The sequence below is a fragment of the Homarus americanus genome, unplaced genomic scaffold (assembly GCF_018991925.1).
Source record: "Homarus americanus isolate GMGI-L3 unplaced genomic scaffold, GMGI_Hamer_2.0 scaffold37032, whole genome shotgun sequence".
NCBI classification, from domain to species: domain Eukaryota; kingdom Metazoa; phylum Arthropoda; class Malacostraca; order Decapoda; family Nephropidae; genus Homarus; species Homarus americanus.
Window position 1 is genome coordinate 8,686,684 of NW_024731852.1, and position 13,156 is coordinate 8,699,839.

At 37.0% G+C, this 13,156-nt stretch overlaps 1 long non-coding RNA gene across 2 annotated transcripts; it reads left to right on the forward strand.

Annotated features, from left to right (window-relative positions):
* Nucleotides 1-464: 464 nt before the first annotated feature.
* Nucleotides 465-13,121, forward strand: LOC121868033. 2 transcript variants are annotated; one of them, XR_006089287.1, is made up of 5 exons: nt 465-623; nt 1,264-1,352; nt 2,490-2,653; nt 5,325-5,378; nt 13,079-13,121. It is a non-coding gene; the product is annotated as an uncharacterized LOC121868033 (long non-coding RNA). The 2 variants fall into 2 exon arrangements; XR_006089286.1 differs by having other exon boundaries at nt 13,084-13,100.
* The last annotated feature ends 35 nt before the right edge of the window (nt 13,122-13,156 follow it).

Consider the following 13,156-nt stretch of genomic DNA (forward strand, 5'->3'; position numbering starts at 1 on the left):
GTCTTATATAACCGCGGTAGGCGTGACTTGATGGAAGGCCCCCGCTTGGTGTCGCTGGTTACCTGACCTTGACCACGAGGGACACGCGGTAGATGGTAGTGTAGTGGATTTCTCCCCTACAAACGCTGTTTGTCGCTGCGTAGCCGACCCCGCGAATTCCCCAGTGTATGCCTCGTGGTCTAGGTCAACCAGCGCCGCCATACATCACGGAGGTCAACTACTAAGCCACGCCTACCCCCCGCTATTTAAGACCTGACCTCGTGGTGATCTCTCTCTTTCTACCTACACCAACCAGCCAGCAACACCACCTCCTCCTCCGCCGCTGCCTGGCGGCCCTCGCTCCCGCTGGCGAGCATGGCGACCCACAAGCTGTCCTCCTCTGAGCGTCCTCACCAACCAGCTCTCTCTACATCACGCTTGTAACCATGCTGCCTTCCCAGCACCAAGCTGCATTGTACATCCAATACAACATGTATACAGAGAGCACATTGTGAGGTTCCTTTCTCCATCCCACCCTGAGTGTGAACCAAACAACCCGCACCCCACAGTAGATTAGATTCGCGGGGGGTCGGCCAGTCAGCGACACATGGCGTTTGTAGGGGAGGTCTCCACTTCAATACTGTGTAAGTATTTCAACAATTACTAAATATATTAACTTTATTACAACCCCAATACTGTAGAACATGTGTACAACAGGACATGATAGTAAGAGGAACTCAAACACGCTTCACATGTGTCTTGGGCCAACATGAACCACGAGATGGTGACGGAGGAACATAAATCATTCAACTTTCAAGAATGACTTAATTAATAGTAAAATAACTAATACTTGATCAGTATTAACTTTATATATTATAAGCAATTATTTTTCAATAATTATTGCCAAATAATTTTGTATTTTGAGACTAATAGTTACCATTAATAATATCATATGACTAGTTAGAATAGCAAGTTTATTATGGTATTATAAGCGTATATATAATGTTTTATATATTAATTATATATTAATAAATAAACTTTAATAGTTAAAGGGAAATTTTAATAAATATATTATAGTGAATTTGTAGATGTTGACAAATTGTTCGGCTGCCCAATTACTGACTTAAGTTTAGTTTATTATTAATATGCAGTATTATCATTAGAGGGAAGTTCATCAATAATTAAATATTATATTTAAAGTATAATTTAATTATATTATGTAATATTTACTACTGAAATACTTTTATTATAGTAATGATAATAAAACCTTGTAATTATTGAAAGATAAGAGAGAGAATCGGACAACGTGTACCAGGTTAACAACAAGCTTGGTGGTCTTGTGTTAATGTGTGGGCCTTCCTCCCTCCCTCATGGTAAGTTAACATTATGTATGTATGGTAAAATTGCAGTTTCAGCCAATAGGCCTTAGTAGTTATAAATTAGTTTATCCTGTGTATTTTGGTGTGATTTAATCGACTTTGACCTTAATTCCGGGGAGGAAGTACCCGTGTTAGAGTCAGCCTCCCCCCCCCCCACACAACAAAAAAAGGCGTGGAAACTTTAAAATGAATTTCTGGTGTTATTCTTTGCCTTCTGGTTGAAATGGTGCTCGAAATACTCCAACTAAGGTGATCTAAAGGTTGGGGATGGTTAAAGCAGTTGGCCGTGTATTGGCCGAAACTGCAATAATATCATATGTATGTATGTATGTATTTGTCCATTGGTTGTCCTCAGGTTTGGGTATGAGAATAGGTTGTTTTGACGTTTTTCTGCGTGTTTTACTCAAATCTGACATTCATTTCTTGTGCAAATTAGCGGTTATTGCAAGAAAAATAATTTTTAATTTTTATCAGAAACTGCTAATTTGCACAAAAATGGAGGTCGAATTTGAATAAAAAACAACAACTGTTCCCATACCAACGGAACCAACCAACCTACCTAACCTGACCTGACCCACAAGGAGGAGGGGAGAGGAGGATAACCTTAGTAGAGGAGTATAACCTTAGGTAAACATAGTGGGAACCTGCAGACATCCAATGGACTAATATTAACCTGTAGTATGTATGTCCTTGTGAAGTAAATAACCAGACACAGTACAGTAAGTAAAGTGTTGCAACACAAAGCTGATCACATCACACTTTTGTTTATCTTTGTTTACTGTATAATATATACTGATATATTTTATATATTTATGTACTGGTATATTTTATATATGTATTTATTGGTATGTTGTAAAGGTAAATATTCGTTCATTGGCTCTCCTCAGATTTTGATACAACAGTAGTTTTTTGTGTGTATTCTGGCCTTCATTTCTGGTGCAAATTAACGGTTTTTGAAAAAAATAAGGAATATTTTCATTTGTAACAGAACCGGTTAATTTTCACCTAAATGGCGGTCAGTTTTGAGTAAAACATTCCATAAAACACACACAAAAAACTAACCTAACCTAACTTAACCTAATCATTTTTTGGAGCTTTCCTAAATACAGTATAATATTTTGTGCTTTACAGGAGATGTTACAACAAAACTTTTGGAATTTGAACTGCTCCATAACAGATGAAAATGATAACTGGAGCATGGAACAAGACCTTCCACCAGCACTATCACCAACACTCTACCACCACCATGGCACTCTCACCACTGCCACCACCACAGCACCACCACCTATAGCAAGGTAAACTATAGGAACAGCTCTCATAGCCTATACGGGAAATATTTGTGCCCGTCAAACTCTTAAAACAAGTTAATGTTAATGTACTGCTGTTAGTCATTTGTCTGTTTGTCTGTCTGTCTTTCTTTTCTATATCTTTCTATCTATTTAACAGTTAGTGGTTCCCAGCCTGTTGACCATGGGGGTAATTTGAACCATGTGAGTTCATAATAAAACTGCTTGACCCTCCTAGCAGAGTGCCAGAGTTTAAACCAGGGGTCCACAACCCTCATATTTGCAGCCGGCGTTATAGCATGCAAAATATGTGATGAGCGGTGGGCTAAGTTGATATGTTAAGATAAGGGTGTTCGAACACTTGATGCAGGAAACACCTAATCTGATACCCTTTGTTAAACTGGTAAATTATACCTGACAATGCTAGTACGTATACGTAAAATACTTGTAACAATTACTGTTAAAAATCTGCTTTAAATCCTTTCTTTTTAAGCAGAAGTAGACAGTCATTGTCAGCCATATATTGACGAGGTTAAAGATAATATTCAGACAATTTGATCAAGGACAGCTGACAAAGCCATGAGATACTTATTTCCAGTATAGTCTTTATGCCAGCAGCATGTGGTGTTCTTAGGGCCAGGCAGTCACCCATCTAAGTACTAATGTTGCTTAACTTTGCTATTTGGACAAGAAGTGGTGTGTTCAATGTGGTAGTACAGTGTACTGTGCTCTTGGTGATGCACAGCTGTAATTTTTGGACTTGCAGAGTAACACTTATATGAGTAGACTTGTTTAAAGAGCAAGTATTGTACTGCATCACTTAAAGCTCATTAACAATCATAAGAAAGGTAATTGTGGTAGCAGCTTGTACTAAATTTGAACCAGATTTCACTAAAATTGTAGAGGATATTCTATTCAGTCAAATTGAATGTGTGTCATAGTAACTATTTCTTATGTATTATTCAATGTGAAACATGATTTTATGTTGTATTAGTATTTATTTCCACCCATTAGGATACCCAAACAAAATTTCCGTGTAGTACCATTACAGTACTTGTCTGAATGCAGTACCGGTACAGTACAGTATATAGTTTAGTTTTGTATTTCTTAATGCCCAATTTCAAGTTTTATTTATGTAACTTTAATACAAATTGCATAACTACACTGTGTGATGGCTGATTTCTTGTTTACAATGTGGCTGATTAGTGTATAAAGGTTGCTGACCCCTGGTTTAAACCATCTGAGCTAATGATGCTTGACAGAGATTTTGGTGGCAATGGGCCGCTACCTTATTATCAGCAAACTGATTATCCTGGTGCTTCTGCCATTCTCATCTACCTGTCTCTGTGAAGCGGGTATTTTCACGCTGTTAAGCATCAAATAGAAACACCGCTATTAACTCCGTGTGGAAGATGGCCTCCACTTTGTCCTTTCTGTTACTAAACCACTGATGCCACAATTGGTAACAAAAAACAATGTCAGCCAACCCACCGAGTTTTAATTAACTTTTTTAATGTTCTTTTTTGCATGTGCGCAAATTATACACACCTGCACAGCGTCCATAGTTTTGATTACCCGAGTTGCTGTGGAGTTGAGTTAATTTATGTGAGATTATAATACACAGCATTTATTGCAGACACAAGAGAGGTTTAAATTGTTCACATACACTATCTGTGCCTTGGAAGCTTTTATTGTGTGGCAGTTCTATTTTATAGTGTTCCTGTAGCTACTTGTACTGTATATATCACTAATGATACTAAAATGTTAAAATATTATGTCCAACTGCTCATTCCAGTGACATTTAGTTTGTTTCATTGAAGAAAGATGTAGACTGGGGCAACAAAAGTTATCATATCTTGTATGGGGGTCACAGAATGGAAGAGGTTGGGAACCACTGATCTAACTGCTTATGTATGTTTGTGTGTCTGTCTTTCTGTGCCTTTCAGTATATCTATCCCTTATCTACCAATATCTATCTGTCAATACCTATCTCAGTCAGTATTATCTATATTTGTCAATCTATTTATCAATACAAGTATTTGTCAGTCTGTCAATATGTACTGTACTGTATGTCTGATCTATTTATTATTTAGAGAATGTATATAAAGGTGATTTAAAACTTGCAGTCACTGTGTAATTGACTATTGAAATATTCTAAATACCTTTAATTATTTCAAAGGTCATTAATTAACAATAATTACTTGATTTTTTAAACTGTGAACCCAGATCCTTAATCAGCATGTAAAGTAGTACCTTTATATAGAGTTTAATACAGTAAGTGCTAAAAACGTGTTTTTTTCTGAGACACGAATTTGTGAGGTCAGACTGTAGCACTGTGCATTGTAGGATTTATTGGGGATCCCAAGAGTGAGTTTGAACTAACGGGAAAGCCTGTTAATGCGGCACCTCTCATTCCCTATAGGTGCCTGATAACTAGGATTCTACTGTACATCTACCTGACTAAACTACTGTATTAAATGTATCACTAATTTAGCTGGGAATATTAAGGCAAAAATGACAGAGTTTGTCAAGCATGCAAGGTTTACAGTCCCAAGAAAGTTCACATAAACCATACTTGCATAAAACAGACAACTACTGTACTGAATGACTATTAATTTGAGGACATATTTTTATCATAAACTGTTGTGTATATTAAATGTGTTTTGTTCGTTTGTTACAGATGAGTTAACGACTTGAGAATTTAACAACTGGAGCATGGAGACTGCTGTTACAGGTGTGTCTTTATGTCTTTCTGTCTGACTAACTGTCTATCTTTATGTATCTGTATCTCTATATCAATCTTTCAATACCTGTATGTCAGTCAGTCTGTCTGTTTGGTATCTATATCATCTGTCAGACTGTCTTTATCTATACAAGTATCTGTCTTATCTATACTATCTATGCTATTAGTAAGAAAGATATTGGCAGTGAGTGAGGAAGGTGGGTACACAAGAGGTGCAGTGAGTAAGGAAGGTGGGTACATAAGAGGTGCAGTGGAGTGGTTGGAAGACCGCAGGATGTTGCTGACTGTAAGTGGTGTGTTTGTGCCGGTAAATACAGTATGTGTCTACAGCAAGTCTGAAGAAACTCAACACTGTAGATTATCCATGGACTGTGTGGATGAGTTCTGCTGCCTGGATGATGTGATCAGTGCTGGAGGGGGTGCTCAAGGCTGCTGTGTTGTGAGTTATGGATGAGTACTGCTGCCTGGATGACATGATCAGTGCTGGAGGGGGTGCTCAAGGCTGCTGTGTTGTGAGTTATGGATGAGTTCTGCTGCCTGGGTGACATGATCAGTGCTGGACAGGGTGCTGAAGGCCGCTGTGTTGTGAGTGATGGATGAATTCTGCTGCCTGGGTGACATTGATCAGTGCTGGAGGGGGTGCTGTTCATTTTCAAGAGTCAGAAATGGCTGGAGGAAGATTAGGGAGCTGTTGTCTTTATTGTCAGCAAGAGGACATTCCCATTACATGAAAGGAAGAATGTATACAACTGGTGTGAAAAGTTTGGTGTTATATATCCATGAATCATGGTCATTTAAAGAGGATGACATAATATATGCAGTCTTCAGTGAGCTGAAATGAGAATGGTGAGGTGGATGTGTACTGTGACGCTGAAAGATGAGAATCACCGTTCAGAGCTAAGAGGGCGGCTGGGTATTGAGAGTATTGGCCAAAATTTACGTATAAGTAGACCGAGATCGGGAGTGTGGGGAGAATGGATGAGACCAGCTGGGTTAAGTGGTGCATGAGTCTAAATGTGGTGAGGAGGAGAGCCAGTGGTAGGTGGCCAAGAATGACATGGGGAGAGATTGTAAGAAATGATCTTAGAACCTGACAAGACAGACTGCAAGAGATGGTGTGGAAAATGGCTGTATGATTTGGGTGGTGATGATGATGATTTTGTTCTATCTTTCTATCTAGGTTTCAGGCTATCTATCTATCTATACTACTGTACTGTATTTCTCACCATATTAAAGGCAACCACAGATATAGATATAGCATGAAAGGTTTATAGTCTCAAGAAAGTTCACCTAAACTAAACTTTCATAAAAGGAACAAATATTTAAACGAGAAAAATTGCAATGTGTTCCATAACCTGTACAGTACAGTTGACCCTCGCCAATGTGAGGAACGGATAAAAATAATGATAATAAATAAGAGGAAGGACAAAATACTGCATGCCATTTGACAACTGTTTCACTAAAGATGTGGGAGACAGGGATGTGCTCCCCCCTCGTGGGCTGACTCCTGCCGACGTAATAAAAGTTTATTGTGTGTTTTTTTACCTACAGTTATATATGATATAGGGTGAATTATAGAGACATTTGTTAGGTTAAAAATATGTCTTATATGGTGGGAAATATGGTATATCTCTCTTCATCTTTCTGTCCATCTGTCTACAGTATATCTGTCTTATATGTACTGTAGACAGAACTACTGTACTAACCATGATAGACAGTTGACAATGCATGTGATTAATACCTGGAATACAAATATTTGCAGGAAAATGTCCAATGTATTCAGCAACTAGACCACTTTAGTGATATAGAACCATGAAAATATTGTTTATTGTTTTTATACCAAAACACTGGTGATTGTCTCTCAGATACATCAGGAGTTGTATATCTTTAGTGGTGCATTACTGTGTCCTGGGTTCATTGCCCAGCCTGGGACAGATGTTACCCTCACTAACAAACATGGCAGGTTTTCTGCAGGTACAATACTACAGTTTCCTCCCATACTGTACAATTTTAACAGACCAACTGCCCAAACGGCTCATCACTGGTAATTACGACGTCGCTACGTGAATCCTAATTTAATGTTGACTCGGCCATAGTGAGCTTTAACATTTATGCCACTGATGAATGAGTCTTGATCACACACAACTATAAGGCGGCCTTCTCTTGCCACTCCATCTCTCCTCTGGCCTTTATTGTGTAAAAGCCAAGAATTATTATTGTGTGAGGATGTAGTGGATCTCTGAGGTGACAATGATAAATATTTTGGCGTTAACTCGGTGGCGTGGTACTGTGCAGGTCTGACCCACCTGTTACAAACTACTGCAGGGAGTGAAGACCTTCCTTAAAAGGTTTAACTTGGCAGGATTCAGAAGGTCACAACACAGACGTCCTCAACGGCACTTGATGGTTTATAACGGCCATTTATTATTACTTACTTTTGACCTTGATGATGTGGTTCAGCCATTATCAGATGCAGGTCAGGAACACAAAGGACTGTACCTCTATAATGCTCACTGAGTAAATGAGGATAGTTGCTTCAAGGCTCCACTGGGCAGATTGTTACCAGGTTTTATTCACAATTATTACATGGAATTATACATTTTCCACAATATATACTGAACTGTATACCTGTGTTGTCTATATACATGGTGAACTGTATACCTGGATTGTCTATATTGTTTTAGCTGTGGTAAGATACTAAACTATCTCACTTGTTAACACTTGCCTGAACGAGTGTAGGTTAGTCGCTGGTACCTTTGATGCAGCTGAGTGAGATACTGTATATGGTCATCTCACGTCATGTCACCTTTGATACAGCTGAGTGAGATATAGGGTCATCTCACGTCATGTCACCTTTGATACAGCTGAGTGAGATATATGGTCATCTCATGTCATGTCACCTTTGATACAGCTGAGTGAGATATATGGTCATCTCACATCATGTCACCTTTGATACAGCTGAGTGAGATATAGGGTCATCTCACGTCATGTCACCTTTGATACAGTCGTAGATAGTTTAAATCGTCACAGCTGTCCTGAGTTGTACTTGTAATTATCTTGGCTTGTAAGTTAAGCAAGACACACAGGTAATGTTCTCTTCACTCGTTGTTCCTTGGTTTAATGTAAACACACATGCTGATTTAATAATTATATTGGGTAGTAATGTCTGTACAATTATTTGGTATTGACAGACTAATGAGCATTAGCTATTGGCTTGTAATTAGCTGATATAATTAGAGAGGTACAGCCCGGAGAGCTGGTCTCACTTTAGGGCAACGTGTCGGGCTGGTGAACTGGGCTGAACTCTCTTGAGTCTGGTGACTGGACAGTAACCACATTTCAACAGCCTACCACACACTGAGGGTTGAGTTTGTAGTTTAATGGGCTGTACACCCCAGGAGGTGTGACAGAAGAAATGTTTATGGGCTGTACACCCTAGGAGGTGTGACTGAAGAAATGTTTATGGGCTGTACACCCTAGGTGTGACAGAACAAATGTTTATGGGCTGTACACCCTAGAAGTGTGACAGAACAAATGTTTATGGGCTGTACACCCTAGGAGGTGTGACAGAACAAATGTTTATGGGCTGTACACCCTAGGAGGTGTGACAACAAATGTTTATGGGCTGTACACCCTAGGAGGTGTGACAGAACACATGTTTATGGGCTGTGCACCCTAGGAGGTGTGACAGAACACATGTTTATGGGCTGTGCACCCTAGGAGGTGTGACAGAACAAATCCTTCTGTAGCTGTATGCTCAATAGTCTGGGTGATAGAATGTATATAATGATTATATGTCCTTAGCTCATATTTATATAATATTAATGTGACAGGCTAATACAATACAGTATACTGGACTGTATACCTATACAGTATTGTCTATATACATGGTGAACTGTATACCTGTATTGGCTATATACATGCTGAACTGTATACCTACATTGTCTATATGCAGGTTGAACCAATTGTAAACTTATGTAATAAGTTTACATAATAATTATATATCTATCTATCTAAAGTGGTCTAGTGTATGTAAATATTTTGATCTTTTCCCTGATAATGTTGTTTCATCACAGGTGTTACTCTGTTGTAGTGTGAGCCAGTGAGGTGGAGGTCAATATTAAACTGAGGTGTTTAGCTGTGGCTCTGGAAGATTGACAATTTGTCTTATTTTAATTATAAACCAGAACACTTTTATTTATCACTGTTTATCCAGGTATAATTTGGCTAAATTTATCTTTTAAATTTACCTGGACTTAGAATGCCATCAAAATATGATTTGAAATTAAAGAAAAATATAATCATTTTCGTTTTGTGTTTTGAAGGACTTTAGAATTAATATGATTTAGTGAGGCTGTTGAATTGTTCAGGTACTTTACATATATTTACCATTTATGTTAAACTAAACCGTAAATACATTTTGTTGTTCATTAAGAAATTCAATATCATTAGTTCGGTGTCGTTTAATGTTGCCGTAAAATCTGTTGAGTGACTTAAGCGTCAATTATTCTGTTATAATCATGCCAGTTAATGTTGTTTTAGGAGATACAGTTTATAATGTAGTGATCTCCGTTAAAACAAACCATTTTTATTGTCCAAATTTGTCGCACTGGGTTATGAAGGTGTGCGTGGTGGGAAAGGCTTTGGAATAAGGAATACTGAAGGTGAAAGAACACTTGAGTTTGGGGATGGTATGTAACATGTGTTTAAGAATAGGGCAAGTAGGCTGACCATGTAGGCCTAAGGCAGATGGCACAGAAACCCAGATTGGCTACATTTTGGTCAGGAAATTAGAACAGGTTGCTTGTGTGTGTGTGTGTGTTACTTAAAGATGGAGGGAGAGGAAGAAGGTGGATGTTCCAAGAAGGAGAGTGTGGGAATTGTGAAGGAACTGAATGTAAAGGAAGCATTTTCTTGTGAGTTGAGAGGCTAGGAAACAGCCAGTGAGGGGCAGTGTACCAAGACGCTGGGCCATAATAAAAGATGTTCCGTTGAGTGTGGTTGATGGCGGGAATGATGAAGTGGAAAGAGAGATAAAAAGAGAAAAGAAGATTATGTGAGATGTGGAAGATGGTTGGCAACAGAGAGAAGTACATTACCTGGAGGCTAAACTGAGATGGTTCAGGAGAGAAAGGAGGAAACTAACTGGGTCAAGAGATACACGAATGAATGTGGAGTGGAGGGGAGTTAGAGGTAGGCAAAGAATGACATGAGGATAGGTTGTAAAGAAATGTCGGTGCTACTATAGTACCTGAGTATGTTTGTTGGTTGGAATGATGAGGAACAATCTGAACAGAAAACAAATGAATACAGTAATTGAACACAAAAAATCTAGGAATTGTCGAGTAATATCAAAATATTCGGAACTCAGTTAATTCATATTTTCAGTAATTCGAGTGACGCAGAGTCTCTTTTGTCAAATCAATGAGGGTATAGTGCCGTTTGTGGTGCACCGAATTACTGAAAATACAAATTAACCGAGTTCCGAATATTTTGACATTATTCGACACTTTCTCAATCTTTTTGTTCAATTATTCGTTCATTTTCTGTTCAGATTGTTCCTCATTATTCCAACCAACAAACATACTCAGTTACCATGCCTTGACTGCCACACAAAATAATCTTATTTATAATTACTGTGCAAACAAATATTTTTTAAGTTCACAAACAGTAATAATAAGGTAAATAATACAGTAATAAATAAATGTAAGACTTACTGTACGTTGTGAGGTGAACTGATAATATGTGGATGATATTCAGAAAGTGTAATAGTACTATTGAGGATCAGGTCTGGGGTCCACTGCTGTCATCAAGAAGATTAATCCCCAACCTACCTAACTCAGGAGACTTTTCCTTTGTTCTATGTGTTTCTCCCTTGTTTTGTTGTGTTAGTTGGCAGAAGAGGGACCTATTGTGTGTTTTATTCCAGCTGAGAAGAGATATGTAATTTGTGTATTATTGTGGGTAAAAATAAGTATATATTAAATGCGTCCTCCGAAAGCGTCAATTTGCCACCAGAGTTTAACAGTTAATTCTTGTATAATATTTCTGATAAACTTCCTACGTGTTTATGTTTGATAATTAATGTATGAATCTTTATATAATTTAGCTAAATGTCTTTCTCGTCAGAAATGGTCATTATGAATAAACTCATTTAGAAATACATCATTACTTCAGGAGGAAATCGGACAGATTTGCAACAGCCAATCAGGTGTAACTCTTGAGGAGGGGGTGGGGCATCTCTTCTCATCTGATAAAAAATGCACTATAGTCAAATCAGCTCCAACATTTCATCTTATATTTCTCCAATGAGGGTTTTTACTTCATTTACCAGTGTGGCCGTTACACTTATGGAATATCATCTACGATTTCACCTCTCATTATTTATTACTGTATTATTTACTTTATTATTGTAAGTACATTTTATAACTATTTATATTTGCACAATAATTATAAATATAATATTGTATGTGACAGCCAAGGCAACTTTTTGAACCACTCAGTTATTTCATATTCATTCCAAATTCAAATCGTTTAATTAATTTTTTGAGAAACATACGAATTAAACCGAAGTACGAATTACAGCGATCCTATTCAATGAAAGTCCAAAAATTCATTGTTTACAAATATTCATCATTTAAAATATTGTAAGTCCAAAAATTCATCTTTAAAAATATTTTAAGTCCAAAAATCTTTAAAAATATTCTAAGTCCAAAAATTCATCTTTAAAAATATTTTAAGTCCAAAAATCATCGTTAAAAATATTCTAAGTCTAAAAATTCATCGTTTAAAGTATTCTAAGTCCAAAATTTATTCTAAGTCCAAAAATTCATTGTTTAAAAATATTCTAAGTCCAAAAATGGCCAAAATTATTCCTGAGCAAATTTTGAGTAATAATAAATTTTTGTGTGGTTTTAGAGGTAAAACATTTGTGCCATTCTTACGAGCTCCAGCTTGGCATCTGTGTATTATAAGGCATAACTGACTACCTGGACGTGGGGAGAGTAACTCACTGGGCCCCTACTGAGTTACTCTTCCCACGGCCAGGTAGTCAGTTATGCTTGTATTTTTTTATATTATTGGTGAATGATAATTTGAAGGCTTTGCTCCGGAGACTCTTCCGATTATCCTTTACCAAATTTTTTCAACGTTAGTCCTGGCAATGGCAAACTCAAAAAACACTTAAGGGTAAAAATAGGGCAATTTTTTGGCCATTTTTCGCTCAAATTTTGCTATTTTTAGCCATTTTTTCCATAAAAATGCTATTTTTTCCATATTTTTAGCTGTTTTTCTGTATTTTTAGGTTATTTTAGTTATATATATATTTTTATTTATTTATTAATATTGTTTTATTTATTTATAGTTTTATTTATTTATATATATATATTTTTTATTTTATATATTTTTTTTATTTTATATATATATATATACTGTACACGGTAGATATTATTTATATATATTTATTTTTCAAGTTATATATTTTTCATTTGTATATTATATTTGTATATAATGAATTAGATATTTTTTTCAAGTATTTCATTAAATTATTTTGCTTCAAAATCTGAAGCTGAACTTAAGTCAATTTTCTGTAAAAGTTGAAAAATATTGTAAATGCTGGAAAAGGTTAATAAAGACGTAATGACATTTAGACATTTATTAATGGAAACTTAATGGCTCTATAAATTTGCAAGCCCAGGGCAGCAGGACGCACAGAGCAGAGCAGAGCCGTCCAGGCCAGCAAGCAAGCACAGAGCAGAGCCGTCCAGGGC